Source organism: Protopterus annectens, chromosome 9.part0, assembly GCF_019279795.1.
Source record: "Protopterus annectens isolate FY-2018-M chromosome 9.part0, PAN1.0, whole genome shotgun sequence".
Taxonomy (NCBI): domain Eukaryota; kingdom Metazoa; phylum Chordata; order Ceratodontiformes; family Protopteridae; genus Protopterus; species Protopterus annectens.
Genome location: NC_056743.1, coordinates 396,696,597 through 396,712,423, shown reverse-complemented (window position 1 = coordinate 396,712,423; position 15,827 = coordinate 396,696,597). Strand labels below are relative to the sequence as shown.

Genomic DNA, 15,827 nt, shown 5'->3' with positions numbered 1-15,827 from the left:
ACTTCTGAAACCACATCTTCCTAGTCCTTGTTGGGTCTTGGAGAAAGACTTCTGAGGAGTAGGAAGCTTGATCCAGACTGCGGACAAAGACTTCTCTTCTTGCTCACTACGGGTCAAAGTGTCCTTCACGGAGTGTCCAAAGAGGGTGGACCCGTCAAAGGGGGCATTGGTAAAAGATGCTTTGAAGGGTTCTGCAAACCCACACAGTTGTAAACAAGCATGCTGCCTTATAGCTATGCCAGTACCTGCTGCTCGAGAGGTAACTTCCATAGCATTGGAAATTAGCCTTATTGAAGAATTAGCGAGGGACATCAGAGCAGAAAGCTTGGAAGACACCTTCTTGAGGTCCTCTGCCAGCAATAACTCTGTAACAGAAGTGGTGAGTTTTTTGATCAGGTTCCTTTGAAGGTGGGTAAAGTGTGCCAAGTAATTGTCAGTTCAAAGGTAGCCGAAGCATACACACATTTTCCATGCCAGTCTATCACCCGATACTCCCTGTTCAGGGGGATGGACTGTGGAGCTCTTCTCTGGCAGTTCCTTTTTGGTGGCAGCGTCAACCACAATGGCATCGACCAGAACTCCTTTGCTCAACAAGGGGCGGTCCATGGAGGGGGGATGCTAATGAATTATTCATCTCGCTTGGGAACTGGCTCTATAGTGTCAGTCTCCTTCCAGGCTCTGCTGGCGATAAGATCAACCAACTCGTTAGCAGGGGGGAACACCCAGGAAGTAGATGGGCCCATCCTGACTGCCTTCAGAAACATGGACTCCTCCGAAGATGGGGGTTGAAGAGACCATCTGCCCTTCTGCTTCAAGATCTCAAGGATGTCTCCAAAGGAGACAATATCGGACGGAGATCTAGAGAAGTCATCTCCTTCATCGAGGTCTGTGTCCTCTGTGCGGGACTCAAAGGGTGAGTCCAAGTGCCTCTTCTTGCACTTTCTCTTATGAAGTGCCTCCTCTGTAGGGGGCTCTGGGGTGGACTCAGAAGATGCGGGGACCCCATGCAGGGAAGAAACCTCCTGATGGCTGGAATGGGAGGGCTGACCCTGGACAGGATGGGAGGTCTTGCCACCCAAGGCAGAGAGGGGCAGAGATGTACCCAGAGGGGTGGGAGATGTAGCTCCAGTCCTGGAGAAGGTCCTCTCTACCACCCAGAAGGCCAACAGGCTGGAAGCAGTCTCATCCCCACCCCAGAAGGCGAAGTCCCTTGGAGAAGAGGGACAAGCCCTGATAAAGCACCAAAGCCCCCAGATTATACCAGTCCAGAGCTATCAAAGGCCGAAGACCCTAGTGGAAGAGATTGGTCCAAAAAACCCAGACCCAACCCTGTTCCAGTGGAGCCGGCGTTGATCACTCCAGCACAGGGCCCACATTTATCAGAAGGTGGGGGAACGCAGCAGACCACAGACTCTGATGGGGTCAAGAAAAAGAGAATACTAGACCTCATCAGGATCTGACAGCAGATAACTGGGTCCTGAGATTCTGAAGCCCTTTGGGTTGGAACAGGAGAACAGAGAGTTGGAACTGAAGAGGCTCCCCTTGCCTGATGGGCTGGAGATGCCAGAAGCCCCAGCTCTATATGGGCTTTGAGAAAGCTCATCATCCTGTCCATATCGGAAGGCAACAAACTCTTGGATGATCTGGAGGAAGTGGAGGAGTGGGTAGACTTGGCTGGAGACCCTGAGGATCTGCTTCGGTGATCAGGAGTTTGCCTCCAGGGCCTAGGAGCCGACTGGAACAACAGCCTAGAAGAACTAGGCATGGCTACATCTTTGATAACTATGGGTGGATCCGACAAGCCTATTGGATCTGACAGTCTAGCAGAAGGAGCAATTGGATTCGATGAACTGGTCAGATCCAAAGCTGGTCTAGTCTTGACCGAATCTGAGGGCCTCTGATCAGAGAAGGCCTTGGAACTGGCAGAAGAATCCAAAGGCCTTGAATCTGAAGATCTTGGATCCAAGATAGCCTGGGCTGGAGTCGGATCTGGGGAGCTAGGATCTGACAGCCTCAGCTTTTTAAAAGCCACTGGAGGAATGGAAGGGGTCTTTCTCTTGGCGTCAGAACAGGAAGCCTTAGAGGGGGGAAAACAAGGGACCCCCCTCCACCATACCTTTTAGCAGGAGCTTGTTTCAGTGCTCCACAAAAGCCCTGGGGGTTGAATGCAGCACAAATGTTACATTCAACCTCCTGGTGAGGAGCTCCTAAACAATACAGGCACTCCTTGTGCAGGTTGGAATTAGGCATCTTCTGACCGCACAAGGAGCACTTTTTAAAACCAGAGGGCTTTTCAGACATAATTTAAAGAACTACAAAGCCTTAACATTAACAGGGGCACTAACAACATAAAGGGCACCAAACATGGACTAACGTGGGAATCTACACCACACTCAAAGCTAGCACATCTAAGGGAGGAGAGGTAAACTACTAACAGTAATTACACTAAAGAGACTAAAGGAGCTAAACCTGTGAAGATAACCTAAGCTAAGTTAACAAAATCAAGTTAAAGTACTTAACTGAAGCAAGAGCCAGATGGATCATGTCTGTAGCAAACACACAGCAAACAAGATATGGGGGTTAGAGAACAGCAGGGGCTTATGGGAAAGGGAGGAGCTCGAGCCTTGGATCTGCCGGTGCTAAGTTGCCAGCTTGGATCTGATGTTGGTCTACCTCCACATTTAATCAGGAAACCATTATAATGGTAGACTTCAACTTGGATTGGTACACCTGCTCCTCAGACAACCCCTCCAACTTTATTAACCTCTACGGTTTCTCCCAAATAATACACTCCCCAACCAGAACTGACAAACACAGTGACAAGCATTTAATCTTGGACTGGACTCTAAGAAACAGACCCTCCAGACAGCCTTAGAGATCATCTACCCACCTATTTAATTAGGCACCAGACATGCCCTACAAAAAACATCATATATAAACATGTCAGCAACAAAAGAAATTTCTCCACCGAGATCTTCAAATCCCTCCTAAAACAATGCGACTGCACCCCACTAAAACATCTCCACTTAGATTCTGCAGTTCAATATTTCAATAATAAACTCCTTGACATCCTATACAGTCTGGCACCCCTTAGAAAGATCCATGTTAAATCAAAACATTTACCATGGCTAAGGACACCAAGCAACTCTTCAAACAGAGAGACAGAGCCGGGTCACAATATCAAGAGACCAAGAACCAAGCCTCTCTTCTAGCCTATCAAGAAATAAGAAATCTGGCAAAAAAAAAGACAAAAAATTGTACTATACCACAATCCAACTAAAACACCAAAATAATCAAAAAAATTTGGAGAACCATAAAACTCCTCCTAAAATTTGGGCATTCTACAACTCCAGCTCCTACCACCACAAATACCACAGACAGCACAGCCTCCCAATATAACTCACACTTCAAAAAGTCCATTCCATTTGTCCCCAAAGGAAAAGTACCCAACCTCAACTCTTTTTCAATCAGCCAATACAAACTAGCACACAAAAAAAAAAAAAACTTCTAAACAAACTAAAGCCCACATCCTTTGTTGCGGATCTACTCCCTATTGAATTTCTCAGATTGGCAGCAGACACCATCTCTTAAACAATTTCTCTTATAATCAACCACTCCATTTCTGAGCAATATATCCCCAAGTTCTGGAAAATTTCCAATATCATCCCTCTGCACAAAGATGGCTCCTCAACAGATTTTTCAAACTACAGACCAATTGCTATACTCCCTCCACTAGCCAAAATTCTTAATAAACGTGTTTGCTCCCAACTCCTGGAATATCTACTAAGCAATAACTTCTTTCTAACTCCCATCATGGTTTCAGACCCAGGCACAACACTACAACTGCTCTAACAAGTTTTATCAACACTATCAACCAGCTCAGAAACAATGGCTAACTTGTCTCATCCATTTTCCTTGATTTGTCCAAGGCATTCAACACAGTATCCCACCAAAAATTACTCAATAAACTGGCCTCCTCAAGCCTTACCCAACCAGGCCTCTCGTGGTTTCACAGCTACTTATCTGATCAACAACAAGCAGTCAAATTGCAAAACAAACTCAATACCCTATTACCCATCTCAGTTCGGGTCCCACAAGACTCAGTTCTTGGTCCACTCCTCTTCACCATCTTTACTAACAAACTCAGCACTGCCACCCACCTAGCCACCATAGTTCAATATGCGGATGACTCCTCCCTCATATACTCAGCTCCTTCCCTACCTGAACTCCTAGAAAGAACCCAAAGATTCTTGTCAGAGATCGAAAACTAGCTTTCTGACTACCAACTTACACTCAGTCCATATAAAACAAAGCAAATGCTCTTCACATATAACAAAGCACCTGTTCGCCATACCTCCTTTATCATCTACTTTTCCAATAAAACCAAACTTGAACCTGTCGATCACAACAAACTTGTTCGGGTCACAATCAACAACTGCCTAAACACTGACAAACACTTAGCTCTATCCATCAAAAATGTCCATATCAAACTTGGCTCACTTTACATAGCCAAGCCATTCCTTACCAACACATTCCATAGCCAGGACACATCTACTCTCCACCCTTCTATAAGTCTTTCCCATTTTCACAAATCTCAGAAAAAAAGACTTAAATTAGAGGCCTTTTACAATAAAATTGTCAGATTTGATAAACCATCTTTACAGATTACACCACTGCTATGCTCTCCGCCAACTAAAATGGATCGAACTACCCAACTTTCTATCCTTTAATCAACAAACAACTATTCATTCACCAACCTGATAATTGCCCTGCACTCAAAAACTTAGTTCAATCCTACAATAACTGTAGAACCCTGAGATCATCTGACAAGCGTCTACTAAAAGTCTCTAAGGCCAACAATAGTTACTGGGATTCTCTCTTCTCAAACCAAATATCCAAGACCTGGAATTCCCCCCCCCCCAATACATGTTAAATACTAAAAATAACATATCCAAATTTAAACAGCTCTTTAGGGAACATCTAACCAAAAAATGCACAACTTCAGGCTGACCAGACTTTTGCTTTCTTTCACATTACTCTAGCCTATTTCTTCCAACTACCCATATTTACCATATTTTTCTTACACATAATGCAATTACATTACCAATAAACGTTTGATGCGATATGTTTATGTGATATGTTTATTGTACAAAAAACACTCTGTTATATACAGTTCCTATCTATATTGTCTCTCTGGTGATTCTGTATATGACCTTTATTGTACTATCATTTTTGTTAACAGCTGAACTGGAGCTTCACATTTCATTTTGTATTACTTTGTTGACTATTACTACAAGTGTTAAATTGTTGTTATGGAGCTTTTCTCCCTGGGCCTCTGCTAAAAATGGGTTTCTAGCCCAGTCGGACATTCCCAGTAAACAAATGTAAAATAAATAAAATAATATACTAAAAAATAAAATTTATATATATATATATATATATATATATATATATATATATATATATATATATAAACTTTATAGATAGCCCATGCTCTAAGCCCAATAATGCCTTCCAGGGTGTGTGTTATTGTGCAAATAATGCCCTTCCAGAGGTGTAGAGGCTCTCTGCCTGCAGCTCTGGGCCTCAGAATACCCCTAGGCATGTGTTATTTCCACATTAACACATATCCTAGAGGGCATTACTGCTTGCTTACAGCTAAGGGGAGAGGAATACCTGGGGGGCATCTCTGACTGGATCCAATACCTACTGTACCTTACAGGCTTGTTGGATCATCTTATTTGCATAAGAGCATTGTGAACGGAGGGCTTTTGCACAGAGTTTTCTCCTTTTACATCCTGACAACCTACATCAAATCTCTCCTGCTTAGGATGAAGGCATGTTCCCCCTCTTCTGACAAACTTCCCCCCTCTTTCTTAAACTAGCCGGTCACTCAATAGCCTACCCCATCACTATCCTGATCAACAGATTAATTCAAGAAGCCACTGTCCAAGATATATGGAAATCATTCTTTATCACTCTATTACAGAAGGGAGGCAACAGCAATGAACCATCCAACTACAGACCTATTGCTATCCTCTCTCCACTGTCTAAACTCTTTGAAAAGTCCATTTATAGACAGTTATTAAGTTCCTTCTAGATAATAACCTCCTAACCCCTACTCAACAAGACTTCAGACCCCATCATAGTACATGTTACTGCCCTACTGTCCTTTACTCAAACTGTTGTTGAAGCCATGGAGAAAAATTTACTGGTTTCTTGCCTCTTTCTTGATCTTTCTAAAACATTTGATACAGTATCACACTCCAAACTTCTCTATAAACTATCACAACTCATCTTATCTCCCTCTACTATTAAATGTTTCACTAGCTATCTCACTAATAGACAACAATCAGTAAGATGGCAGGCTACCTGCTCCCCTTACTTACCAATCCAAACTGGGGTGCCTCAAGGCTCGATTCTTGGCCCTTTACTCTTTAATATTGTCAAAAAACAGTTGCATACTTCCTGTACAGCATCCTTCCTGACACAATATGTGGACAACTCTACACTTATGTGTTCTACTTCTGAGAGTTTCTATAACCTCCTCTCTACTACTCAGCATAGCTTCCTATCTGTAGAAAAATAGCTAACCGACAACCAACTAATACTAAATCTCAAAAAACAAAGATACTACTCTTTTTTCCAAAGGCCCTCTCTAACCTCAAATCAACATTCACCATTTCTTCTCTTGACAATACCATCGATACAACCTGCCCCATATACTAAACTTCTTGGTGTTATTTTCAATGAGCAACTAAAATCTGATATATATATATTCAACACTGTATTAAAAAGACCAAACTTTACAACAAAAGGAAGAAAGAGGAAAATCCCAAGATGCAAAAAATCGCCCTTACCAGCCTCAGTAAGAAGTTGAGATCCCTCATAAAATCCTCCAAAGCTAGTTATGAAAATAAAATGCCAAAGATTCCAAAGACAACCACAAGGCATTCTATAGCTATGTCAAAGAATCTAAATGGCAATGCTCAGATCTGCTCTGAGCTACAACAGAATGGCATTAAATATACTGATCCCAAGGATATTGCCAATATCCTGGCAGATCGATTCAGTGCCAACTTCACCACCCTCTCACCCACTAAAGGGCCCATCTCAATACCGAAAGATTGCCAAATTCCAGTAATAATGGCCACACAGGTACAAAAAGGAATCTCCAAAGCTAACAATACTCCTTCCATGGAACCAGACGACATCCGGGGGTGTGTACTAAATGAACTACAAAATGAAATGGCACCTCACCTAAGTGTCATGTTTAATCATAGCCTCACCTCAGGCTTCGTGCCCACTGAGTGACGCACAGCTACAGTTATCCCACTCCACAAGGGGGGATCCAACTTGGATCCTGGGAACTACCACCCCATCAGTCGGACGAGCCTGATCTGCAAGGCCATGGAACGTATTATCATCATGGAATTTATAAACAAAGACATTAGCAACATTCAAACACTGGACCCCACCGAGCTTGGGTTCGTGAAGGGCTGATCTTGTCTCCTGAACCTGACTGACTTCTTCGAATCAGTCTCCAGAGCTGTGGACGAGGGTAAGGCGGTCCACACAGCATATCTGGACCTCGCCGAGGCCTTTGACACCATCCCCCACTCTGGAATCATAGATAAACTTACTAACCTGGGCATTAATCCCTACGTCACTCGATGGGTTGCCAACTGGCTTACTTACAAGTAAGCCAGTTGGCAACCCGAGTGATGTAGGGTTGCCAACTGGCTTACTGACAGAACCCACACTGTAAAAGTAGCCGACTCCAAATCCAGCTCCAGACAAGTGGAGTACCTCAGGGTTCAGTCCTGGGACTGCTCTTGTTTGGCATCTACTTCTCTCAAGTACAAGCCAACACTAAAGGACTCTGGCTAACAAAGTTCGCAGATGACTACAAACTGGGAACCATTACTGAATCCCTAAATGATGTGGATATTCTACAAAAGGGCCTTACAGAAACTCATGCTTGGTGCCAGAGTCATGGGCTCAAGCTCAGTGCCAAGAACTTTGGGAAAAAACATGTACCCATGAATTACCACATAGGTGGCAGTACACTAAACACTGAAAGTGTGATAAGAGACTTAGGGACACAGGTGGACAGTGGTCTCACCTTCGATAACCACATCGCCACAACAGTCAGGAAATCCTTCTATGTGGCACACCTCATCACTAAGGGCTTTTCATCCTGAAAAAAGGAAGCCATTATCCCACTGTACTCATCCCTCATTAGTCCAATTATAGAATACAATGCCCCGTTTGGTATGTACCTCTCAAGACATCTGCAACAACTGGAAAGGCAGCAGAAATACCTCACTAAAAGAATCACATGCCTAAAGCAGATGCCCTAAGCAGACCTTCTCAAAAAACTCCAGCTTTACTCCGTCGCATATCGCCTACTCAGAGGCGATATCTGCCTAACATACAAAGCTATGTCAAACCCAGAGCTGTTGGACATGCTCGGCTTAAAGAAATCCCAATCCTCCAAGCTACATCCACCAGGGACCTAAACCATATCACCACAATAAACAGAACATGCTGGAGGAATAGATTCTTGCTCCAGAGACTTCCCATACTCTGGAACAAACTATGTATCTTTATCAAACAAAGCTCCTCATTAGCACTCCAAGAAAAATCTTGATGACTGGATGGGAAATAGGAAATTCACCCCGGGGATCACCTATGTGGCTCTGCTCGACAGAGGCACAGGAAAATAATTTTCTTGGGTGGCAAAAGCCAGGGGTACCTTTTTGGCTAGGCTTATATAGACCCTAGGGCCAATAGCCTAGTACCTACCTATGAACCTATGAAAGTATGTACAGAAGACCAAGTGGCTGCTTCCAGAATGAACGCGTAGTCCACACCCCTAAAAAAAGGCTGATGAAGATGCAGCTGCTCTAATAGAATGAGCTCTCACATTGGAGTTCAATTCTTTTCTATGAAATGAGTAGCAACAAGAGATTGCCTTAGAAATCCATGAGGCAATTGTCTGTTTTGACACTGCCTTCCCCAAGGCTCTAAGGTGAAAGGAGACAAAAAGTTGGTCAGACTTTCTGATGGATTTGGTCTTGCCTAGGTAATATCTCAGTTGTCAATGAATATCCAGGGAATGCAGAGTTCTTTCTGAGGAGTTTTGAGGTTGAGGGGAAAAAAGGGAGATTAATGGTCTGATTCAAGGGGAGCTCATTAACCATCTTGGGCATGAAGAAAGGATTGGTCCTGAGGGAGACCCTGTCTTTATGGAAGATAACGTAAGGAGGACAGGAAATAAGGGCTTGGATTTCAGTTTAAGTGATGCTGAATGGGCTGGTTCAAAAGGAGGCAGTGTGAGTTTTTCTAGCACAAAATTAAGATCCCAGGATGGAGGGATTGGTCTACAAGGGAGTCTGATATGGAGAACCCCTTTTAAGAAGGATTTTACCTCTAAACTGAATGCCAAAGGAGGTACCAAAGGAAGGCAGGTGGAAATGGCTGACAAATGCACTTTTACAGAAGAGTACATCAGCCCTGGCTGTAAAAGCTTACACAAGTAAGAAAGAACCATGGGTAGTAGAGCAAGGACGGGGTACTGTTTGTTGTTGAGACACCACCTACAGAATCTTTTCCATTTTGTTACATAATTTCTCCTGGTGTTTGGTTTACTGGCCTCCTGCAGGACATTGAGTACATCCTCTGAATACAGGTGTCTGAAGGGGATCAAACTTCTATTAGTTTGAGGTTTAGCACCTGGGGGTGAATGAGGGATCCCCTGTCTTGTGTGATTAGGTCGAATCAGTGAGGTAACCTGTGTTGATTGCCCTTGGCTAATTGATATAGTAGGGGAAACCAATGCTGTCTTGGCCAAAAGGGGGTCACCAGTAGGAATTTTGGTTTGTCCCCCTGGATCTTCAGAAAGGACTTTCTGAATCAGTGTGAAGGGAGGAATGCATAAAAATGAGAAGGTGTTCACCTTCCAAGCCAGTGGATGCGGGTCTCTGGTGCAAAACAGTGGCATCTGTCTGTTCTAAGAGGAGGCAAACAGATCTACCTGTGGAATACCCAACCTGTGAATAAGATCCAAAAACACATCCCTGTGAAGCATCCATTTGTGAAGTGGTGCTGTGGTTCTGCTGCAGGTGTCTGCCTTCACATTCTCTGCCGAAGGGGATGTATACAGCTTGCAGGTGAATGTGCAGTTTCGCCACTAGGGACCAAATTTGAATTGCCAAGGTGCAAAGTAAGTAGGACCTTGTCCCTTCCTGCTTGTTGACATACCACAAAACATTCATATTGTCTGTGATTACCTTCAACGTGCCTGGCAGTAGAATTTGTTGGAAGGTTTGTAGTGCCAAAAGAAGGGCTCTCAGTTCTTTGATACTGATGTGGTCCCTTTGTCTCTGGATGGACCACTCCCCCTGTTCCCCCAATGTTCTGGCCATTGTGGCTTTCCAGAATGGCCCCTCAACCCAGTTCTGATACATCTGTGTAGAGGTGTTGCGAAGGAGGAGGGGTCTGCTGGGGGATCCCCTGATTGAGGCTGATGGATGAAATCCACCATGCCAGATCCTTTTTCAGGCATGGGAAAAGAGGGAGTGTGACATCCAGAGGATGGGAGTGTTGGTTCCACAAATTTTTCAAGACCCATTAGAACTTTCCCTTATGCAGCCTGGCAAAGGGAAGTATGGGAATCAAGGATACCGTGTAACCCAAGACCCTCAGAAATTCCCTGGCTGAGAGGGCTGGGAGGGGAAGGAGAGATTGGAAGTAGTGGGTGAGGATTTCCACCCTCTGGCAGGGGATGAAAGCTGACATCTTGTCTGTTCGTATTCTGCACCCTAAAAAGACAAGGTCTTGAGTAGGTGCCATTTGGGATTTTTGTTGGATCACTGTGAACCCTAGGTCCTCCAAGATGTTGCACACCATGTTTAAGTGTTGGAAGAGGGAGCGGCACCTCCTGGTGCAGGATCAACAGATTGTCTAGGTAAGGGTATATATCTGTATGCCAAGCATTCTGCAGTGGGGGATAATCGGAGCTAGACACTTTGTGAATACTCTTGGAGCTGTAGACAGCCCAAATGGCAATGCAGAAAACTGAAAATGTAAGGAACCTACTGAGAAGTGTAGGAACTTCCTGTAGTTGTGGTGAATGGGGATATGAAGGTAGGCATCCTTCAGATCCAGGGATACCATGAAGGCTTGGTTGGGGATAACAGGTAAGAGATGTTACAAGGTTAGCATCTTGAAGGTATGCACATTGAGGGTAGACAAGTTCAGAATTGATCTCCAAGGACCATCCTTTTTCGGGACCAAAAACATCCTGGAATAAAATCCCTTGGCTGTCTGATTTCGAGGGACTTTTTCTATTGTGCCCTGACATAGGAGCTGATCCAGACTAGAAGAAAAAAGGTGAAGCTGATTTGAAGGAGGTTGATGGATTCCCTGGAAGGGAGGAAATGCCCACCAAGTTATAAAATAACCTTTTTGGATGATGGAAAGAACCCAAGTCTCTGAAGTTATTTTCCACCAGGAGGGTAGGGAAAGAGTTAGATGGAGGGACAGGGGAGTGGAAGTGGGCAAAGGGTTTGGTAACAGTGGAGAGGCTCTGTCTGGGTCAGGCTGCCTCCGAAAGGGAGTAGAGGCTGAGGTGGAGGAGGGTCTAAGAGTGGTTTGCTTCCTAGGGTGTCTCCATCCCTTAGATTGGGGAGCAGTAGAGTGAGAAGACTGCCTCCTTACAAAACTGATCCTTTGTGGGTAATTCTCGTGGTATCTAGAAATGGGTGGGATGAGCAAACGTTTTCAATTCTGCACCTCATTGCCCTTTTCTTGGAGAGAGACTGAAGCAGTGCCAAAAAGGGCTTTATTATCCAGAAGTGCATCAAGTAACTTGGCCTGTACATCCAAGGGTAGAGGCTGAAGTCTCAAGCCAGGAGCACCTTCTCAGTACAGAGCCGGATGCTGCAGATTTGGATGATACTTCTACAGCATCATAACTGCACTTGATGGAATGCCTGGTCACCTGAGAGGCAGTAGAGAGCAGGGCAGAAAGCTGGCACTTGGCAGGGAATCTGACACATCAGACAATAGTGCAAACGCCTTACACAGGGTATCTAGAACAAACCTAGCCATGTGGGTTTGATAATTAATTGCTCTAATGGCTAAGGTGGAAGAAGTATATATTTTCTTTCCCTGACTGTCCATGAATTTGCTATCCTTATATAGTGAAGTGGAGAGTAACTGTCTGGAGGATTTGTCTGCTGACACAGCAATGACTGTCGCGTCTGCAGGAGGATTCTTGAACAGGAACTCTGCCTGCTGGGGGACCTTTTAAAATCTATCAGGTTGTTTAGATGCTAGGGACTGAGAATCTGGTACCTGAGATGCAGTCTGAAAAGCATTCAGGAAAGCTGGAAGCAGTGGAGGAAGTGCAGATGGAGAAGGCTAGTCCATCTGCAGGAGTTCAAAATACCTATTTTTAATCTCGGATGCATCAGAGACCTCCCATTTAAAATGATCTCTCATTAGTGTAATAGTGTCCCCAAAAGAGAATTCTTCTCCAGGAGAATCAGGGCTAATGGTGTCTTCTTCCTCAGAGGTAGCAAAGTCTTTGGGAGACTAAAGTTGGGAGCAGTAGGTCAGGGATTCATCTGAGGAGACGCCTCCAAGGGCTGCACAGGAGTTAGGACAGGTTGGGACACCTGAGATTGAAGGGCCTGGAAGGCTATGAACAAGTTCTTGGAAAAGGCTTCCTATCCAGGTGCAGATTCAAAAGTTCTGTGTTTTTCCTTTTGTTTTTTTGTTTTTTCTTTAGAGAAAAAGGAGAAGTATTCGGTCTGGGAGCCGACGTCGGGATGGATAGTAAGGTGATAGTAATGCCCCTCTGAGCCATGGTTCCCGCTTGCCATCAGGGCCTGATGTTGAACAACCTCAGTAGATGTACTCTGGGTTTTTGCTGAACTGGCTTCCATCACGGATCCTGGTTTTTACAGTTAAACCGACATCCGATGGGACCTTGGGCTGACATCCACCTCGAGTGTCTCACCAGACTCCTGAGGTGCAGCATGGGCGTAAGGCCTAACTTTTTTGGCCTTCTTCCAAGGCAGATTCTCAGATATACCTGCTCTGCCCTCCACACCCAACGCCAAACATCTGAGTCTTTGGCTTTCTAAATATAAAGAGACCAAGCAACATTATAAGGTTTTAGGTACAAAGGATTCACAGATGTCACAAGACTTGTAGTTGTGGCCTTCCCCAAACAAGACAAACACTAGTCATACGTGTCCTTGTGTGGAATTAGTCTTCCACAAGCACACTTTCCTTTCCTAGCTGACATGTATGTCTGGAATGCAAGAAGGAATATAGACAAAAATCCCAAAAGGGTACTTATCTGAAAGCAGACAGCAGAAGTCAAACAGAACAAATGGATGCCACGAACTGGCGATCGGAGGTTCGTAGATCACTGCGACAGAGAAGTTCTGAGTTGGGTACGTGTAGACGTCACATATACAGTCGACATCGGGTTATAGTTCTGACATGTATCCCCTTTCCTAAGACTTTGGTATACTTGCTGGATGGCCGGTGCTGCAGGCAGCTGCTTCCCTACTGTTATGAATATTGCAACATGAGAATAGAAGGACATCTAGATTTATCACAGAACCCCAGTCACTAGCACCACAACTAAGTGTAAAACTTCCACATAGTCAGGTTGGCCCAAGTATACTGATGTCTTAGTTGAAAGATTGTTTGTGGAATCGAATCCAGTCAGTCAGGAGCTAGTCTATACTGTGATATTTTTCTGCAGCTGTTCTCAAAAAAGATGTAGACACCATCTTACAATTCTGCTTAACAACAGACTAGCTGATTTGATCCAAAACTAAACTGACCTGCTTAATATTTGCTGTACTCACTTTCCTGCTGCATTCCAGGAAAAGGGGTCTCTGTTATTTAAATGACACAGTGGGATTAGTGGATCTGCATTTTCTAAGGAAGGGGTATCTGTTACTGTTAAACTATAAGATTAAACAAAAACAAAGAAAAGTCTAGTAGACATACCAAGTGACAAGTATAACTTTTTAATGAGAGCTGCAAACCCAAATTAATGCTGCTCACTATCTGCACTAAGAATAAACTGCAATCAAATAAAACAAAGATCCTGTATTAAATATTACGCAACAGCGGTCGAGTGGCATTTGAAAGACATGCGTGAATGGTCGTGCCTACTCTGAAGGTTGGGTGTCGGGCTGGCAACTCGGCACCATAAAAACCTACTGCCAATCATTAGCGGACCGGAGTTCCGCTGTGGCGACCCCTAACCGTGAAACGCCGAAAAGACAAACAACAACAACAGCAGGAGAAGAACAAATTAGGAACTACTGCTAAAGAGCCATTCACAGCATCTATATCGTTCAATAAAACAATCCTGTTCTTTGGTCACATAAGAGGTGCATAAGTAACAAAAACAGGTTTGCAAATGTTTGCCTCAAAATGAACATGAGCTTACCAGACAGTTCAGTCCCTCTGATGTCTCCTGATTTCAAGCTTTGGCCCTGATTGGAAAGGAAAAGCAATGAGTTATAATCACAAGCAACTCAGAAATGTTTATCAGATTCCACTATAAACACTATCCTACAAGGAAACAAGCATGACAGAGAGATGTCATTAATATTTTGGCTACAAAAGTTCCTGTTCTTATGCCCTTCCTTCTGAACGATGTTTGTGCAAAGCTGAAAGGCACAATTGCAAAGCTCATTACATCAGAATACCATACTGTGGAAATAACCTGTATGTTAAGCATTTAGTACATACAACAGAAACCCTACACATTTAAAAAGAATTGAATACAGTAAATAACAAAAATGATCCTTACAACATGATAATTTGCAGTAAAAGCACTCATCAGTGGTTTTCAAACATACTTAGTACCCCTGACCAAGCCAAGTTGTGTGTATCATTGTAGTGCACTGGCAGGAAAAGGTACAGCACAACTGACTCCATGGATGACGACAACAATTGAAAACCAAAGGAGTCTGAAAAGTCTAGAACATCCTAATTGATCTATAAAAACTGTTACAGCCCTCCAGAGCCATCTGCCCATAATAATATGTATGCAGAATGCAGTCAATGTGCATGATACTGTGTGGCTAAGAACACAACTGTGTAATTTCCACAAGGGAATGGGCTATAACATAGGACTGGTGATGGAAAAACAAGGAAAAGGAAGCAGAACAAAAAAGGATGTGGCTTAGTAGAATAGTCAAGATAGGCTGCAAGTTAAAAGGAGAAGTTAAATAAAAGATTGAAGCACACAGAGGAAAAACTGGAGGAAAGCAATACACCAATATTAGAAAATCACAATGAGAAACATTAGGATGCTGGAAGCAATGGAAGAAAAGAAAATGGCTACTGGGAGTAAAACTAGAGGTCAAGAGTCTTTTTCAGGTAAATGAGAGAGAAAAAGGGAATAGAGAGACCTGGTCAAACTGTTTAAGAGAACGAAGGACATAACAGAAGATGCAGACAGCAAGAAGATGTCTTGACCAACTTCTTTACATTTGTTTTCACAAAGAAACAAGAGAAAAGGGTCTCATATCTAGAAAGCACAGATATTGGAAAGAGAGAGAAAAGTGGGCATATGGTATTTCAGGCGTCAGGGGAGCAAAGCACCATGCTAACGGATGACAATGCTCAAAGACAAGACATGCCCCCCCCCCAAAAAAAAAAAAAACTAGAAATCTGTCCACATTCCCAGAAAAACTCTGCTTACAGTGAATAACATTTAGAGAAAAAAGACAATACTATTTCAAAAGAGGAAGTAGAAAGTAGAAAAGACCAACATTTTC

General features: G+C 43.7%; 1 long non-coding RNA gene across 1 annotated transcript in view; it reads right to left on the bottom strand.

Moving 5' to 3' along the window:
- Positions 1-14,547, bottom strand: part of LOC122811231 — a 1,439,925-nt gene extending 1,425,378 nt beyond the window's left edge. Inside the window, exon 1 of the long non-coding RNA XR_006366228.1 lies at positions 14,489-14,547. This is a non-coding gene — a long non-coding RNA (uncharacterized LOC122811231). The remainder of the gene's footprint in view (positions 1-14,488) is intronic.
- Between the last annotated feature and the right edge of the window lie 1,280 nt (positions 14,548-15,827).